The 15,887-nt window shown below is 36.6% G+C and overlaps 1 protein-coding gene across 20 annotated transcripts in view; it reads right to left on the reverse strand.

The window, feature by feature from the left end:
* LOC129138329 (uncharacterized) overlaps positions 1 to 15,887 on the reverse strand; it is a 77,589-nt gene that overhangs the window by 56,249 nt on the left and 5,453 nt on the right. The window lies entirely within an intron of this gene.

The raw sequence follows: 15,887 nt of genomic DNA on the forward strand, positions 1-15,887 counted from the left end.
GCCAGCAGAGCAATCAGTTCAGATCAGAATAGAAACCAGATGGTTCCAGGAGGGGTATCACCAAGAAAACCATAAAACCAGTCTGAATGACTACATTTATAAGGCTTAGAGTTCAGTCAGACAGATTATAGACACATTAATTATAGACACAAGCAAATAAATGAGGCAATTATTAAATCCAGGAAAAATAAAAAATTATACAAGAAAAGAAATATTACCATGTTTTCTACAAGACTTGATATAAACAAAAATCTAACTTAAACATAACCACGCAGACACCAAATCTTGACTTTAAGATGTACCAAGGAACTACCATGGAAGGATAAACTATGTGTGTTAGCATTGGCATAAGACAGCTAAATCCTAGTCTTTGTTAGAAGGAAGTAAAAAGACAACTTATAAAATTGAAAAAGCTCTAAAAGCAACAGATGCATTTTATTTAGAAACATGAAGTTAAAGGGCAGAAGAGACAAGCAAAGCAATAAAAAATGACCAATCTGAGGCACAGGACTAGTGGGTAAGAAGTTTGGAGTAAGGCACTATTCTTTTTACTTAAAGGAGTTGTGTCACTTGGCTTTCTAAACAAGGCCGATAATTGGAAATAAAAGATAAGGAAGAAAGACAAAAAAGAAAAAAGAACAAGAGAGGAAGAGGCAGGGACGGAGAGAGAAAGGTGAAGGAAGGGAAAGGGAGGGAAGGAATATAACATATCACTAGAAAAGTATTCAGTGAACTGGTACTGGATGCTTTGCGTTCTCAGTGGATGAAGGAACGGCTATGCCAGGACAATCAGGGCAGGATCTTATAAAGGAGGTGAAACTGAAAGGACAGGTATGGTTTAGACAAGCGGTGAGGACTGTGGAGGGGAGGGTTTATGTAGCCCAAAGGCACCATATGAAGTAGTCACTAAGGTAGGTTTACAGGCAGTGTGTTTAAGGCCTCTGGGAGTCCATAGAATGATACCTTTGCTGGGGCCCAGTCCTCCAAAGTATGGCACTGCAGCATGCTGAGCACTTTGAACTACAGGAAATTAAAAGACCTTAGAAGCAGACTCAGAAACAGGGACTTTCTGATCTTCTCTTGTTTCTCCTCCTCACCAAGGATAGATAGATAGAAAGTATATCTGTTACAGAGAGAGCTTCTCTCTGGAAGTTCTCTAGTATGGCTGTAGAAACTTCTTCCAAAAGAAACGCAATTATCTTAAAACCCCCTCCCTAGGAATCTCATCAAATAACCAAAGAAGATTAAGCACAGAGAAAAGACAATGCTGTCACCATGCCCATGCCAAACACTTTTCATCTATTCTTCTGAGACTAGCTCTGAGAAGTTACCTGGGAGATTTTACCTATGTAAGAAGACAACCTTTGCTCACTGTGGAGTTCTGTCCCTCACTTTTCTGCAATTTGTTGGAACATCCTTCAGAGATCAGAGAAGCTTTGTTCTAGGACACTGGCTGTTCTTTGGACTCATTCGATCTCCCTGAAAGTCACTTACTACCCCTTAAAATTACTTACATTTCTCATTTCTCTCTTCCCTATGAAGAGAGTATTTAAGCTTCAACCACCTTGCCCTTTTTTGAGTTTCATATTTTGTATGGTTCCCGTAAACACTTAACATGTTAATAAATTTGTGTGCTTTTCCTCTTGTAAATCCATTGTCAGTTTATTTTATCAGACTTGAAACTTCAGAGTGGGGGGAAAAATTCCCATCATCCCTACAACTTCGTTTGAAATGAAAAGACATCTCTAAGATTTGGTAATTTTTTAAGCTGGGTAATGGTATAGGGCAGCTCTATCTTTACGATGTTAAAATTTTGCTAGTTAAAAAAAAACAAAAACTAAATGGTACATTCTTGAAGTAGATGCAGGCCCACCCCATAGGCAAAAGACTTGTGAACAGATGATGGGCATGTGCAGACTTGAATGGTATCGCTTCTTCCTGGGGGACATAATGCCACATGCCAGGACACATGAGTTGGTGAGCAGAGTGTGAGCAGAATTTCAGTCCTCTCTCAATCCCTTGGCGGAGTAATCTCAAAGTCCCTGTTTTGGGTCCCTGATTCATGCCCTCCTGAGCCTGACCGTGGAAGGATCAGAAAGCATAGCCAGCGAGTAGGCAAGAAGGGGGATGCATCTGCCCATTCCCTTCCTGCTACGAGCTTTCGGACATAACACAGAATTGAGCTGTCAGAGAAGAGGAGGACTAAATAGGCATGGGTCTGGAGATCTGATTATGACTCTGTACTAGATATTTCAGTTGATAAAATGAGATCTTATTTGTAACTCAGAGTGACTGGATGAATTTTTATTGTGTGAATTCTTGAGATTTAATCCAAGCAGTAGGAAAAGACAAGTTTGCAGGCAGGTTTAAGTGGGCAAATGGGCACTGAACACAAAACCAAAGTTATTTTCTGTGTCTAGCTGGTGCATTAAAATAATTGTGAAATGATTCTATTATGTTAATGAAAGTGTATCTATTACTATCAGTTAGATCGAAAACAGATAAATCAGACACTGTCTATTACTGTATCTGCTAGACATTATGCCTTAATACTTAAATATTAGCCAGAGTAATAGTTCCACAATCCCACATGCCTAGAGAGCAATTCAGAAGAGGCTGCAAAAATTTAACATGATAAATAGTGAATGTCAAATAATTTTGTAATGGTATCAAATCACTTTGACAGACAACTTTATTTTGAGTTTATCTCAATCTAGTTTCACTTAAGTTGAAAAGTAGTTTGTTTTCTACATTGGGATGTTTCAAATACATACATACATGCATTTTTAGAATACCTGTAGTTTCAAAAATACCTCAGAAATGGAATGAGCTTTGGAATTTCCATCACCTTCTGACAATGGTGCATAGAACCCTGTATGGTTTTCGTTTTTCTAATACTCTTTATTGAAATATAATTTACATACCATAAAATTTAGCAAATTGAGTGGGTTTAATGAATTCTGAGAGTTCTGTAACCATCTTCATCATCTTGGTTTAGAACATTTCATCACTCCCCCAAATAATCCCCTCTTATATTAACAGTTAATCTGATTTTCCCTCTTCCACCCCGCCAGCCCTAGTTACCCCAATCAACATTCTGTCACTATAGATATGCCTCTTATGAACTTTCATATAAATTGACTCACACAATATGTAATCTTTGGTAATTTGTTCCTTTCACTTAGCTTAATGTTTTCAAGGTTCGGCCTTGTTATAGCATGTGTCGCTACTTCATTCTTTTTAAGTGCCAAATAATATTCTGCTCTGTGGGTATACCCTATTTTCATCAGTTGATGGACATTTGCGCTATTTCCATATTGTGGCTATTATGAATATGCTGCTATAACATTTTTCACATGTTTATTATGTGGATGTATATTTTCATTTCTCTCGGGCATATACCCAGAAGTGAAATTTCTAGGTCATAGTGGAGTTAAACAAGATACCTCTATGCCTCTATGTGTAACCTTATGAGGTACCTCCAAACTATTTTCCAAAGTGGCTGTACCATTTTCCATTTCTTCCAGCAATGTGTGAGGGTTTCAATTTTTCTATATCCTCAACAATAGTTGTTATTGTTCTTTTCTTTCTTTCTTTTTAAAATATAGCCATCCTAGTAGGTGTAGAGTGGTTCCTCATATACTTTTAATTTTCACAGTTTTTTTTTTTTGAGACAGAGTCTCGCTCTGTCACCCAGGCTGGAGTGCAATGGCACAATTTCAGCTTACTGCAACCTCCACCTCTCGGGTTCAAGTGATTCATTCTCCTGCCTCAGCCTGCTGAGTAGCTGGGATTACAGGTTCATGCCTCCACACCTGGCTAATTTTTTATATTTTTGGTAGAGACGAGATTTCACCATGTTGGACAGGCTGGTCTTGAACTCCTGACCTCAAGTGGTCCACCTGCCTCAGCCTCCCAAAATGCTGGGATTACAGGTGTGAGCCACCATGCCTGGCCAATTTTCACATTCTTAATGACTAACAATGTTGAGCATTTTTTAAATGCTCTGGTTGGCCATTTCTATATTTTCTTTGGAGAAATGTTTATTCAAATCCTTTCTCCATTTGAAAATTGAATTATTTGGCATTTTATTATTGAGTTGTAGGAGTTATTATAACAGTTATAACAATCTATATATCAATCTCTTATACACATATTATTTACAAATATTTTCTCCATTCTATGGGTTCTCATTTCACTTTCTTGATAGTATCATTTGCAACACAAAAGCTTTTACTTTCAATGTAGTTCAGTTTATCTTTTGTTGCTTATTCCTATAAAGGCAGGGGGATGCTGGAGATGTTCAATGCTAAATAAAATGTAGTTTATGACCTAAATGCATGTATATGACAAGAGATGCCATCACTGGTATGATAAAACCATAAAGAATATTCTGTGCAGAGTTGATCATTTCTTTTAAGGCCAGTTTTCCCACCTTCTTGGCTTGGCTAACACTATACCTCTTTCAAGTTTCAGATGAGACAGAATTTTTCTAGAAAGCCCTATGTGCTTTCTCTCACCATCTCATAATGTCATCTTGAAGTAGTATCATTACTAACCCAATCTTAACAGATGAGGAAGCTGAGGCTCAAAAATGGCAAAAAATTTTCCCAAATTTATACAAGCAATTTATTGTGGGGTAAATATTTGAAACCAAGTCTATCTTCAAAGCCAGTGAAGATTTTGGTCTTATTTACTATCTTGATAATAGGTTTATAACCAGGTGATTATTTCTGAAAGGAGATGATAACCCTTTAAACTGTACATGACATATCATTTCAGCTACAAAAAATTAAAAATGTGATTGTTCAAGTTCATAAATTATATTTTATGCATAATCAATTTAACAGTAGAAGCTTTTCAGGAGGCTCATTGGGAAATCATAATGAAAGTGAGACAAGAATTGTCTTTTGGTCTACGTATATTCTGAATGAGTGCCCCAAAGAAGAGAGCTTCACCTTGCAACTCTCACCACTCTTCTCAGAGGGTGTGTGTCAGAGAATTAAGTATACTGAGGTTGCACATTGACACAACACACTTTGAAGAGGATGGTGACTTTTATTATAGATAAGAGGCAAATATTGGGAAATAGAAACATGTCTCTGAAAGTGAAATTCAAAGGCAAAAGAAGATTGTATATTAACTGTATTTATATTTGAAAATATAAAGCATGAAATATATAAAAATATAAAAGATATGTCATAATTTTTAAAGATATGAATATAGCTGTATGAATATCATAAGCAAGAAAAGAAGTTCTATTTGTGAGTCGACCCTCTCAAAATGAGATTGATGATGAATTCCATGTTACTTCAATTGTTAAGTATTTTTCTGCTATGTCATAATGATAAAAATGTCACAACCATTTAATTATTAATTTCTCATAAGATGGGTAAGTTAGATTCAGAAAATGAACTCTTGTGCAATATGAACTCATCCTACCTCACCAAGAAGCTATAAGAAAAGGCTTTTTGTAAGCCTCATACATCCTGTGCATAGCATACAGGATCTAATGTAAACTTCACAATAATTCTGCAAGGCAAGAAGGATTGTTCCTCTTTTGCAGATTCAGAAACTGGGGCTCAGAAGGATCTTAGAAGTGGCTCCATGTTCAGAGCTGGTTAGCTGGCAAAGAGAGATTCAAGATTTTCAAATTCAAGATTTTCAAATCTTTCAAAAAGAGATTTTAAATAGTGCCCCATTACCCATGCTTTTTCTACTAGGCTGTACCCAGTCTCAAAATTCCTGGCTTCCAGCCGTTCACTGAAGATACTGGTTTAAGCTGCCTGTAGATAAGAAGATAATGTATTAAGACACTGAACGCTGACATAGAGATTTTAGTCCTCTTCAGTAAGAATCAATTTTTCAAAATCTGGAGCAAACTCAAAAGCTCCATTTTTGGATGATACTAGTATAATCACCAAAATTGAGTCATCCCTTAAACAGTAATAATTTGCACAATAGTAAACTCCCTTTGTTCTGATGGCCAGTATTTCTTAGGGGTAATACTTCACCCTGCATTCATTGAGAGGCCATGTGGCATCTCTGTGACTTTTGACACCAAGATCTGACCTTTCTGTGGGCCATCCAGGGCTTAGCCACTGACATCAACCACTCCTTTTACTATACCATTTCATGTTCTGTGGCTCTTAAACAAGAACAGATAGCATGATGTCCTCTGTTAAAAACCTAAGAAATCAAATTATCCTGTTATTAAACTTGTCCTGACATAAGTTACATGTTTTTGGTGTGATAGATGTGTGTATGGCGACAGAAAGCCAAGCATAGCTTGCAGTTTCCTGAAAGGATCTGCAGAAAAACTGAAATCTGGGAGTCATTTTGAAGTCAAGACTGTGGCCATAAATGTACTATTATTTCACTCAGTGGAACTGAGCACCTTCCTCAGGAGAGTCCTAAACAGAAACGGGAGGACAGGAAGTGAGCCAGATACTATTCTGAGCTTCACACTTCCCAAAGTCCTCCAGGAAGAATCTCAGCCATTACGACATCATTGTCTCTTGGGACCTCCACAATTAGGTACTTTCCTGAGAAAACATCCATGTTTCCTTGTTTTCCTGCTTTTTCTGTTTCTTACTATGGTCCTTTGTACATGTGTTTCCCCATTCTTCTGCATTAAATGAAGCTTTTGAAAACAGACAATGAGATGTCTGTCTTTCTCTACAGCACCTCTTCCCACTTCCCCCTTCCCCCAGTCCCACCTGGGCATCCATTGTTGGTAGGTAGGAGAGAAACTGACCTGCAATATTAAAGGTGAACCAAAGCCCTAGATATCCCAAAAGGGAGCTCTGAAGAGGGAATTACCTGTCAGGTTTCCCCATGTAGCAGGGTCTTCTTGTTCCCTCACACACACCTTTGCTTATCGCTGGATGCAGGTGCCCTGGAGTGGGTGGGACCTCGGGAGAGGTAGGCTGCACTCTGTAGCTGAGGTCAACCTCAAGGGGGCACTGGTTGGAGGCTGTCTGCTGACCACATGCCCTGAAGCTGGGCACCACATCTCTCCCTACAGGAGGATCTGGGTGGGACATCTAGGTGACCAACACACTTCCCATGTTACTCCACAAAAATGTTCTTCCTTACCATACACATATTGATGATGGCTACTAAAATATCACCTTCCAGATATTAATTTTAATGCAAACATTTCTGAGAAGTAACCCTTTAAGCTGGTACCCACTATCAATTTCTTGGTGAAACAGCTTCCTTTCTTTCCCATGAGAAAGTTTTAAAAGGAACAAGAAGGCATTAGGTACAGCAGCCAAAGAGCACGGTGCATTTGGGTGTGTGGGGGTATCAACCAATGCCACTCCTTAGTGTGGGGCCATTACATTAGTGTAATGTGTTTTGTGTTGCTATAAAGGAATAGCTGAGACTGGTTAGTTTAAGAAGAAAAGGGGTTTATTTAGCTCATGGTTCTGCAGGCGATATATGCATGGCACCAGCATTAGCTTGGCTTCTGGTGAAGCCCCAGGAAGTTTTTACTTATGGCAGAAGATGAAGAGGGAGCAGGTGTGTCATCCAGCAAGAGAGGGAGCAAGAGAGAGGAGGAGGTGCCAGGCTGCTTTAAACAATTAGCCCTTGAGTAAACTAATAGAGTGAGAACTCACTCATTGCCGTGGGGAGGTCACCAGGCCATTCATGAGGGATCCACCCCCATGATCCAAATACCTTCCACTAGGCCCCCCCTCTAACACTGGGGATCACGTTTCCACATGAGATTTGGAGGGGACAAACATCCAAACCATATCAGCAATCTCCTCACTTTACAGATGAGGAGACCAAGGTTCCAAGAAGTGAGGTGGCCCAGGCAGAGCCCTCCAACTGGTGAGGACGGAACACAGTCTCCTCCTCTGAGCTCTTCCCTTTTGCCTCTTCTCATGCAAGCATACAGAGAACTGGAGGGGCTTTGCCAGCACAGACAGGGTATTTGTTTTTAAAGTGTAAAATAGTGCCTCTGCCTCAGAAGAGTCATTTGGGCTTCACTCATAAACAGAATAGAGCTCTAGTGCTGGGAGTGAACTCATTGCTATGCGTGTGTGGACAGTGAGGAATAATGGTTTACTAGTGTGGGAAAAACACAAAAACAAGATCTCTCTAATCTCTCTAAATCTTATTTCTTCATAGCTCAGGTGGGGATAATGAATCCTGCTTGCTTATTTCCCAGTGTGCCTGTGAAACTTTAGGAAGAATAAGCTAGTCAGTATTTAGTATAGTATTATTTAACAGCAAGCAAGCACTTATTTCAAAAATCCTTTTAGACCTGCTGATAATTTGAAATATTCAAGAAGTGGGACTGCCTGGGTTCTGGACAATCTCAATGAAGTCCAGCTGTAAACTCTGGTCTAGCTGTACCATTAGGGCCTACTGGGTGAAAACCAGACTTACCTTTAAGATTCTAGTCCCCAACACATATGGCCTCTTCGATATGATTTTTGAGATGTGTTTGCCTTACTGAAGTCCACTGGGCTAAGAAATTACTTTGGGCTACTGTGCAGCAATGCTTTGTGTTTGCCTATTAGATTCCATTTTTAAAGGGCAATTCCTATCTATTGGGCTCTTACTAAGTGATATTCTCTCCAGTGTTATAGATCCCATTTTCTATTAAGCATCTAATATACATCAGATACTTATAGGTTTAAAATTATTTTTAGCACACAACAATGTGAAACAAAATGATGCTCTAATAAAGACAACAACAACAAAAGCAATGGCAACAACAACAAAACAACAGCAACAGCAACAACAAAACCATCAGGTTCTATGTAAAGCAGGTGGCAAGAAGAAATGGCATTAAAATAGCGCAGGGCCAAGGAATCTCAAGAGAGGCCCTGACAATTGGCACTGAATGTTGATTCTTCAGTAATTACGGAGCTCAGTGACCTGAGAAGAATTGGTGGTGAGCAAGTTTGCCTCAGCTATGCTTCCCACCCCCGTGTTTGTGCCAGCTGGGGGCCCAGGGCTGGTTTAAATTCTAGCAAGACTCTCATACCAGTGCACACATTTACAAAATACTGGGTGTTTATCTTGGCTTCGAAGAAAGGTAAGCATCTTTTGGAGTTCACCTGACATTAAAAACATATTTAAACTTGGGGTATTGGCCTGTTGAAATTGTCCTATATGGATGTATTTGTGATGATTTAGGATGATTTTATAATAGTAATTCCCCACCCTTAACATTCTGTATATTCGCCAACATTTATTGAATGGGAACTAGGATGGGGAGGTGGAACACCTCAAAGGCCAAGTCTGACATTATGCATCCCATAATAGTAGTACTGCAGTGCTCAGGACTGAACTGCAAGGAATTATTATCATACTGTTTTTCCTGTAAAACAGTGATGTATATGAAATACTGAGAGTAGGGCTACGCAGTGACTTGCTTTTTCAGTGGTGCTAGATTCTTCTATTCTCTCCTGACCTCTCACTGAGAACACTGAAAAAGGTTAAGAGGCCAAAGAGTAGCTACAGAGAGAAAATACATTGCTCTGTCCTCATTAACACAGTGCTCAAACCAAGTGAGGCAAAAGGTTTAGAGAAACAATTTCCCTTTCAATGCCCAAGTAATGTTAATCTGTAAAAATTATCTATGTACTTTGTGCCAAATAAGGTAAACAATAAAAGTAGAGAGCTATTTCCTTTACACTAAAAGATGAAAAGTAGCAAATTGGTAGAGAGGGAGAAAATTGGATGGAAGTTCAAACTTTTCCTCTGCAAGTTTGATAACGGAATCTGCCAAAGTAAACCGGCAATAGAAAGATTAATGGGAGAAAAGTTAAACAAATTTATAATGCATAAGTGCATGGGAGTCACATAAGGTATAAAACTCAAGGGCTAGAAGGTTGAAGATTAAATGTCCTCTTTATAGGAAAGAGGAAAGTGGTAGATATAGGCAATTGTAGTAGAAGAGAAAATGATTTCTAGAGGAGATTAATGGGTCTGAAGAACAAACAATTGCCTGGGATAATTTTCCTCCAGGCTCTGGGTACATGGTTACAATTTACAGAAAGGTAAGGGGCAGGACTGCATTGTGAACAAAGGTTGTCTTATTATGGAGATAAAGTCTCTCAGGTAACAGTTCTCATAGGAATAGATAAAAAGCCTGTTTGGGTGGGTGTGGTCATGATCGTAGTTTCCTTTTCCATGATTAATATTCCCTGGTTAGTGAGGGGAACAGGGGATTGAAGGCAATTGTGTTTTTTGGAAGAACTTCCCTTAGTCAGATAAGAAAACTTCAGAGAGAGCTCCTGCCTGTGCTTGGAGGGAGAAATTAAGGGAGGGCCAGAGAAACTTCAATTCTGGGGCAGCTTCTAAGTCCTTCCAACTTCCTTTAATACAAAGTGCTCAGCATGCAAAAGTGCCATACCTTGGGGTATCATTTTCTGTTGACTAGCCCAAAAGAATGAAGCTTAAAAAAAAAAGAGAATCTCCAAACTTTTCTAATTTATAAAAATTGAATGAATGTGGCATTGAATGTGTATATATAATCACTTTTACTTTCAGGAGTATCTTCCAACTCTGAAATTCTATGATTCTAAGACACGTTCTATGTAATATCTTTCCTTGAAAAGATGTATTTTCTCTCTGATACCTAAAATCCTTTCCTTTGGATAGAGAAAGGATTTTCTTCCTTTTATATACATGCATTCACCACAAATTTATCAAGCAGAATATTGCTGGTACTTAAAAACAAATAAGCTGTAGCTCCTGTCCTCAAAGAGCTTACAGTCTAGGCAAAGATAAGTCATTAATTCATTAATAGACCTTATTGAAAATTTTGCAAATGGAAGTTCACTTTCTAGTTTTCTCTGTCACAATAAGATGAGGTGTCACAAAGAGCTACAAAGAATCAGGCTCAATTTTCATCCATAGACTAAACATATTTCATTTCAGTGATGATATATTTCTATGATGTGTTTTGATGAATACAGCTATCATTACATAGGGCTCCTTGAGAACTCTGAATGTTCAAAAATAGGAATTAGCACTACAATAAAAAGAATATATAGGTATTTTTGGCAGAGTATATACTGTAATCAGTAAAACATAAAATGGCTTTAAAAATACGTAAGATATGTTTACGGGGATTTAAAACAGAGTGTCTTGACCATTTTAAAGTAATATAGTGCTAAAGTGCATGCTGAGTAATTCCAGGAGGGCTTCTTTTTTTTGTTGTTGTTGTTTTTTTTGGTGGTTGTATAATTTAAATGATTCTTAATTTTAAAATGCATTTTTGGCCAAGACATTTAATGTTGAAAAGTGGCTATTCAGCATGCAAGAGACCATAAGTATTTTTCATAAGAATTTTTATTATAAAGCTACATGAATTTTAAAAATAGTTATTTACACAAAAGGGCCTAACGGCTTTAATAGTTTAACAGATCAATAATCAATATTCTTAAAAGTCACTTAATTCAAATTTATGTAATCTGCATTACGAAAAGATCTTATATACATATTTACAGCATAACTCCTAGTGATTTCTTTATAACTATCTCTGTCCCTAATGTCATCTTATGCTCCTTTATGATAGAAATATTTTTAAGACCAACACTTTGAAAATATCAAAAGATATTATTGCATAAACAAATACACTGGAAGTCACCTAAGGCTGTGACAATGCCGCTATAATAAAGATATTTAGTTGTCTTCCTTTTTGTGATTTTCCTAATTGTGAATAGAAGAAAATTCAAAGAAAATTACAGAAGAGTTTACAATAAAAGATTCCTAGTATCTTAAATGTCTGCCAAAACAACTTATATGGCTTTTGTTAGTTGTCATATTGAAGAGGAAATTAAAGACACCATAGCAACCCCAAATTTTCCAAGAATCTGTGGACATATGAGTCTGCTGTGTGCTTTTCAATATTTACAGAGTCAACTATAAGCTATCATGGTTTTATAAAGCTGGTAGTAGTCCAATCCCGCATACATGTCAAGTGCCTTTGGGAACAACAAATAACTCATTAGACCTGTCCCCAAGTCTCCAGTTTATAATCCTCTTCAGATTATGTGTTGTCCTTTGGGTTTTGAAAAAAAGCACATAACAAAACCTACTTCTTTTCCAGTCCCAAGTTTGTGATGCTTTCTTACTTCTCCAAGTTCACCTCGCTAGTAACAGTACTATTTCCTCAAAATTAAACCCAGAGGCAGTTTGATGCAGACAACTTCTTTGAGTTTCCCATAACCAAAAAATATATATTGACATTTGTGCTGGACTGCAATAAATGCATGCCCTGCTGTGCCCACCCTGATCCTGTTCACAGGAAACCCCTGACAAACAACTCCAAGCCTTAGAAAATCTCTCATTTCTGGTTATACTCTCTTAAAGGATTGCATAAAACTTAGAATATTTTATCTGGCTTTTCCTTTTCTTCAGGAAAAAAAAAAATCTCCAGTGAATGATATCACTTACACAAAAAGAACAAAATGCATTTTTTTTTTATTTTTTAATGACTTTCTTTTAACCTACCCAAACTGCATGCTAAGCCCAAACTTTGTAATTCATGGTCTTCTTAGAAATGTTATGTTATCAGTTCCCTGTCCCTTTCATGGGCTGCCCCCTTTCTACTCTTTCAAGAGCCCGGTAAATCATATGATTGACTTTCAAACCAAGACTGGTTGATGTGAGTAAAGGAAATTGAATTGGAATACAATCACCCCCTACTGCTCTGAACAGTTTTTTGTGCATCTAAATATGATCTGAATTTCAGATATGGTTTTCTATTTGACATTGATTTTCCTCCAGCTTATATGTGCTACATCTTTACCTAAATTGAGTTGTTATCTTCTTCTGCCTTTTTGAACTTCACACTATAAATTAACTATTATCCTACTGAAATAAATTCCTTTGCAGATTTTATGTATATGGAAGGAATTTCAATTTCATTTGAGGATACACATGGAGTTATTATGTCCTATAGAGTAATTTATTGATCTTTGGGAACAAAAACCTCCAGTATAGTATCAGAAGAATTTTACTGTTAATTTTTAAAATAATACTTCAAAATTCACTCTTAAGGGAATATATGCTCACTCATATCAGTAAAATAAGGAATCAGTTGGATATGAGAGGATAAAAATCTGATATTCAAAATATGTTCTTACTCATTTTAAAATAAAGAGATCTATTAACAAAATACAGTGAATTTTGATAGCTTATGAGACTGTCGTTTTGACTAGAAATGGTTTAGAAAATTAATCTATTTGTTCCTCTCCAGCTTCCATTATAAATAATTTCTTCTGTCACCTCAAAGTTAAATAATAGTCTACACTGGAATTAATGGATCCAAAACAAAGCAATCATTAACAATTAAGTAGATTTAGATTAAAAAAATAAAAATAAATCCTCATTCCAGGAGATAAAAGAAGTATATGTGCCTTTAAATTAATAATGGCACAAAAGTATTGGTGATATCTAGACTCCTTCTCAAGGAGCAACAGGAAATTTCATTGAAATCAGCCAGAACTACAATATGTCTCACTCTGGAGGTGAAAAGGAGACAAAGTTGTAGTTATGTAAAGAACCATAGAGAAATTTACTCAGACAACCCATGAAACATTCATATTTTAAAAAAAGCACAAAACTGAAATCTTCTACATCTTTTCTGCTCTTAGAGTTTGGTGTGTTACTTTTGGAATTTATACTAATCTAGAAATCATGGCCATGTTTGGGGCCTTAGGTATCAAAAGACCTGGGGATTCCATTAGGGGAACCTAGATATGAGTAATTCTTCCCTACTGTTCTTGTGTGCACATTTCTGTTGCTTAACAAAACACATGCTGAAAAACCATACTTGGTCAAGAGGTAGATTTATGACTGTTTAGGAATCTACCACATGGAGCATGGGGCCTTTGTGGTTAAATACAACTGAATGACAATAAGGCAGTATCACAAAGCAGGAAACAGGCCTTGGCTCTCTTCAATTTTAGGTTATTGGGATTTGGAGAGGGAAACTTATGCCTCCTGCCAGACATGATTTTTAAACATTTTTAACTTGGTTTCCCGTTATCACTTTAAAGCACTTTGTGCATGAAGGGTGACATTTATGTGGCAAGTCATATTTTATTATTAGGTGAAAATTTTTTTGAACAAGTGAAAACATTTGTCTTTAATACTGATTAAATGCCCAACAAGTTAGAACCTTTACAGAGAACAAAATGAGCTAAGTGCAAAAATAAGTTTCTAATGTTGCTTCTAAAAATAAAAAAATAACAAATGAATAAAGGAGATAAATGCACCAGGGATTTCCAAATTGGTAACTCAAAACATTTTTAAAGCTAATTTAATAATTTATTTTTAAAACACTACAAAATAACAGAATGAAGATATTCCCTCCAATGTAAGGTATGCAGTTATTAAAATATTGATCAATTATTTGCTTTTGTTGTTTTCCTGTTAAAGTTTCCTTTCATTGACTGTTTTTACCCTGGCAGCACATCTACTCTGCATACATCTCTGTTTATTAATCAGTGCAATACCCTCTCTTCAGTTCAGTACAGGACCCATGAAATATTTTAAACTTGCTCCTTTATTGGGTTAAACCTATTTGAATGGAAAGAAATTAGCCATTACAACTCTGAGAGATCATGTCTGCACACAGCAAATCACAAGAAACATTCTTCGGGGTCACTTTTGAGGTTTCCTTCTAAGTCTTTGAAGCATATCATTGGTTACAAAAGGAAAAAAGACTAAATTTTCAGTATTAGGCGGAGAAAAAAAAATTTTATGAAGCAAATATTCATGCAGAATGTATTGATAAAACTTGGGAGTACCCATGTAGCCATTCCATAAGTACCCCACTTTTTTTTTATTTGTGTTCTTGGTTACATTAATTAAATGAGCTTAATCTCATACTCTAATTATTATCTCTACAGTTTGTTTTGTAGCAAAAAAAAAAACTCAAAAAACAAAAACAAAAACAAATCCTAATGTAGGAGTTTAAATGTGTTATTTTTTGAGAAATATGAAATTCGTCTTTGGCATTAGCTTCAACTTTCATCCTAGAGTAGTTAATGGGCCTAAATCTAATTATTTGTAAAGTTTGCTTGGATGATTGGTAGATGATAAAGCAATATACACTAATTAGCCACAAGGACAACGACATGAGAGATGAATTTTACAGATACATCAAAAACTTATCTGTGAATGGAATTTTAGAATGCTTTAAATAGAGCTATAAAAATAGGTGAAACAAGTTGATTTAAGTTGGAGTTCTTTATTATTCATGGAACTATAGGAATTTTTTTTTTCTTGTGGTACTTAGAAGTTTCAGTGTGTTATAAAGATTTTTTCTTCTACCAGATTGCATCTTTCTTGAAGGCCAGACCCATGTCTGATTCATATTATCTCCATGTGTCTAGTAGATTTCTCTCTATAAATTAGCTATCAAATACTTGTTGAATGCAGAACCCATATGCCATCCTTTTGCAAATTAGAAATAAAAGCATGCATTCTCCAGAACCTGTTTCTTAAAGCACCTACCTCTCTTGTGTCCTTTTTGAAATTAATCACATGAATTCAGAAACGAGAAGGGATAGTTTTATGTTAGGTCTTTTGTAGGAAAGTAATGCACTGTGTCAAAGTTTCTTAAATTCAGGCTTAACCACTGGACTGAATCATAAGTACAAAATGTGCCATGGGATTAAAGGTCTTATTTTTTACTGTACTAAAAAATAAATAACAGTTTGGTAAAATGGTGTAATTATAGTTTCTTCTAGTATTTGGATATTAAATTAGAGGGTACCATAATTCAGGAATGATGGCCTTTTCTTTATCTGAATGTGTCTAGATAGAGGGCCCTGTGTTTTGCTGAAGACTGTAATTGTTAGTGTACTTATAATAATTCTCTAGTCACTCATCATCAGCACCTA

The sequence above is a fragment of the Pan troglodytes genome, chromosome 22 (genome assembly GCF_028858775.2).
Source record: "Pan troglodytes isolate AG18354 chromosome 22, NHGRI_mPanTro3-v2.0_pri, whole genome shotgun sequence".
In the NCBI taxonomy this organism is placed as follows: domain Eukaryota; kingdom Metazoa; phylum Chordata; class Mammalia; order Primates; family Hominidae; genus Pan; species Pan troglodytes.